The sequence below is a fragment of the Lycium ferocissimum genome, chromosome 7 (assembly GCF_029784015.1).
Source record: "Lycium ferocissimum isolate CSIRO_LF1 chromosome 7, AGI_CSIRO_Lferr_CH_V1, whole genome shotgun sequence".
Classification (NCBI taxonomy): Eukaryota; Viridiplantae; Streptophyta; class Magnoliopsida; order Solanales; family Solanaceae; genus Lycium; species Lycium ferocissimum.
The window spans coordinates 17,319,597-17,323,536 of record NC_081348.1 but is presented as its reverse complement, the minus strand read 5'-3'; the positions used below and the strand labels follow the sequence as shown (position 1 = coordinate 17,323,536).

The following is a 3,940-nucleotide window of genomic DNA, read 5'->3' as shown; positions in this document are numbered from 1 at the left end:
AGAAGGCACGGATGCCCCGGAGTGCGGAGGTGTGAGAGGTTGGCTATGGATGGTTTGAGAAGAGGTCGGGGTAGGCCAAAAAGTGCGGGGAGGTGCGAGACGGGGACATGGCGCGAGGGTTCGAACTACCGAGGACATGACCTTAGATAGGAGGTTTTGGAGGACTCAGATTAAGGTAGAAGGCTAGTAGGTAGTTGTTGTTCCGATCTATAGTCTATTGTCCTTTGTTTCTTGCTACTATATGTGGTTTCTTGTACTTCGATTATCTTATTTGTCTTCCGAGATACGCGTATGGTCTGCGTACACTTTACCCTCCCCAGACCCCACATTGTGGGATTTCACTGGGTTTGTTATTGTTGCAATAGGTTGTAATCGGAAGTTGCTCAGTTTAGTGAAGTTGGAAATCCTACTGGGGTAGGTCGTGGTTTTTAATCCCTTGAGTGAGGAGTTTTCCATGTAAATATCTTGCCTCATTTACTTTCTGTCTTTATCTGTGAAAACAATTTAGGGATCAGGTCCCTTAGACTGTTTTGGTGGACTCATTGGTTCTATCAGGTCCCTTAGACTGTTTTGATGGACTCATATTTCTATCATTGTGGATCATACAGAGGAAGTTAAAGTCTCGGGTTTTAAGAAGTTAAAGGTGTGATGACGGAAATCATTGAGAAGACAGATTATACTAACCTCCTTTTGGATTATACCCTTTCAAAAGACTTTATTTCCTAATTTAAAACTGGACAGAATCCAAAAAACTGTATGTGGCTGATTGATGTGAGTTATAGCCTTACAAGTTCTTGATCATTTGGTATGTAAAGGCTTGCCCATATTGGATCACCCCCTTTTCTTTAGGGTTGTTTCTTACTTATTTTTCCACATGCGTGTTTGAATTTAGATACCCAGGTACACATTTATGAGAAGTACCGACTGAAATTTAGCTATAAATTATGTCAAGTAAAAGGGAGGCACCCAATAAGGGGCATTGACTGCTACTTTAAAGCCAAGGTGCAGCCGTCACAAGAAGAAAATGAAAAACAAGAAAACGCAAGCCAAAGGAAGAGGAGATGGAGGAGAAAATACAAAGAAGAAGTTATTGTAAATGGATATCACTTTCAACTTTCATGGTATATGTAATGCGCCATTAGTTCTTTTCAATTTCTCATTGTGCCTTGCCCTTAGCATAAAATACATGCTTAATTATAAATGTTGTGAATAATTAAAAAGTTGATGCGATGAAGAGTCTAATTAGGCTACCTTTTGTGGTAGAACTTTTTTGGCATACTGTAGTTCTACTATTAAAAGGCAACTTATTTAAATTACTTGCATTGATAAATTTCTAATTAAGATTGACCACTGAGTTAGCTCTGTGGGAAAAATTGCGGAAATGAATATATAATTATCAGGCATGTTTTTTAATTTAAGCTTGTTATCGCTAGGGGCGGACCCAAAGTGAAGGGTGGGGGGACACGTGCTCCCCATAACTTCGGAAAAAAACCCTATATATATATATATATATATATATACACACACACGCACACCTTGAAAAACTATGATATATTTTAAAAGGACCCCTCAAACATAATTGCAAAAGTAGTTTAGTTGGTAGGAGTGCCCCTGAGTGCTCACTGGTCGCCACCCGAGATCGATTCTCGGCTCTTAACACAATTTGTTTTGTTTTTTTTTTTAAATTTGTGCAGTTTTACTGCTGTACAACCTGCGTTAATGCAGGTTTTTATTTGTTGTTATCTTTTTATTGTTTAGTCCTCTCCCATTTAACTTTTTCATTAAATTCTTTCCCCACAAAACCTCCAAATCCCAAAAGATTTTTTGCACTTCCCACTCTTCTTTTCCCAAGTAATTAAAAAAAAAAAAAAATCTTTTTGGCTCTCTCCATTCTCAAACCCTTCTTCCATTCTTCCATTATCAAACCCTTTTTCCATTATCAAGTTTCTCACAAATCGCTAACTTATCACAAGGTTATCTTTTCGTGAATTGGTAAGTATTCTTTCTAAATTTTTTTGTATGAAATACAATATAGTTATAATAAAATAAGGAGTGGAGTGTGATTCCCCTATTATGTGTTGACTCTGATTTTACCTGTCGCGACTGCAACTGTTGAAAGAGCATTCTCATCCATGAAGTACATCAAAGATGAATTACGTAGTACTATTAGTGATGATTTTTTAAATAATTTTAGTTTGTTACTTTGAGAAGGAAGTATTTGCAACTGTAAGCAATGATGCTATTATTGACCGTTTTCAAAAAATGATAACGCGTCGAGTTCAAGTATGAGTTGATGATGTACTTTTGTTATATTTGTACCAAATTAATTATATTTGATAATATTGAAGTTTGTTCTTTGCAATTCTAATCAATAAGTTTTTTAAGAGTTGCAGGCCTAACTTTGTCGCTAGTAATTGGCGTGCTAAAGATAATGGTGCCCCCGTTGCGCTCAAATCCTGGGTCCGCCTCTGGTAATCACTCAAACTTTGTGAACTATAATTTATCAAGGTTTGATTCATTTTAAGACCATTTGTTATGCCATACATTTCTGTCTAAATATACCCTGTAAATGGACTATGCAAACTCATTTGAAGGCCATCAACAAGTAAAACTTTAAGCTCTTGGAAAAAATCCTCTTATGCACATGAAAATATTAGAGAGGAAGAAAGATTTTTCTAGGCTATAAAAAAGCAGTAACTTTTAGGTAAAGTGACTGAATGATGATTCATGCATAAATAAGACTTCCCTACATGAATGTGAAACTGGAGCAAAAGCTAACCTCAAGCAGGATCCAAAGGTAAATCTAGATCCACAATATCTTCAGATAAAGAGGTCTTTACCATTGTGTTCTTGGATAATTGATTGTTGGTTACGCAAATTGTATTTAGACTGCAAGGGAAATTGGAACTAGAACATTTGATTGTGGAGCTAGAGGATTTTATTTCTTATTTTTTTCCTAGAGTAGTGGCTTCAAACATTGTTTTACTATAATTTCATTAATTTGGACAGATGGTGTTCTTTCCTATATGCAGATTCCTAAGGAACGAAATTATATTCACCGAATGAAGGATGTACCAGCAATTGAGATTATCCATGTATGTGTAATAACTTTAAAAAGTACAAATTTCATTTTTAGATGTTTTTGTATGTTTCAAAGGAAGCTTGTGCTTTTATTATATGTATGAGCTTAAGTTTATGATATAGTATACCGAATTTTGAAATTTGATGTTTCTGAAACTGGATGTTGTAGAGAGGAAGGATGGTGCTTAACTTGGAGCCAGCGAACAATGAGAGTCTATGCAGCTGCTAAAGGAAAGTTTCAGTACCTTTAAAAATGTCATCGAATGAGGGTGAGAGTTTGTAAAGAGGTAAACTGATACCTCCTAATTGACCATCTTGCGTCAGATTCATATATATAACAAAAATAACAGCAAATACAATTAGAACTTTTGGTGGTTATTGCCTTCTATTGACTGTTGATGCTGTCGTCCTTGCAGTAATAGAAGACCAATTTCAGCTCCTTATCCTAATTTCGTTAGTAAAGAAAAAGATTACTAAAGAGTTCACATCAATATGGCTTTTTCCAATTCCCTGCATGCTAATTGTACTACGATTGTTCTTAATTCACTTCCATAAATGTTGCTGGTATGAAGTTTAATTATATACTGTCTCAATGATTCTATTATGTAAAACTGACATGCAGATATAAACATTCTCCACAGTTTTAAGACTCCCAATGTTTTCATGCGTTTGCCCAAAGCTTTTGCCTTTCTTGTGTTGCACCTCGGCATCGCCAATGGTGACGGATGCTCCTAAGACATCCAGCATTTTGGGATTTGGCTGTCATAACAGTTTTGATGTTAACTTCAGCGTGAAGGACAGTTTGATGATCATAGTGCTAACTTCTCGGGGTGCATTATTCTGGCCCTAACCGTCCATG

The 3,940-nt window shown here is 36.2% G+C and overlaps 1 long non-coding RNA gene across 1 annotated transcript; it reads left to right on the top strand.

Moving 5' to 3' along the window:
* The first annotated feature begins 361 nt into the window (after positions 1-361).
* LOC132062566 (uncharacterized) lies at positions 362-3,457 on the top strand. Its single transcript, XR_009416208.1, has 3 exons — positions 362-1,121; positions 3,033-3,095; positions 3,253-3,457. It is a non-coding gene; the product is annotated as an uncharacterized LOC132062566 (long non-coding RNA).
* Positions 3,458-3,940: the final 483 nt, after the last annotated feature.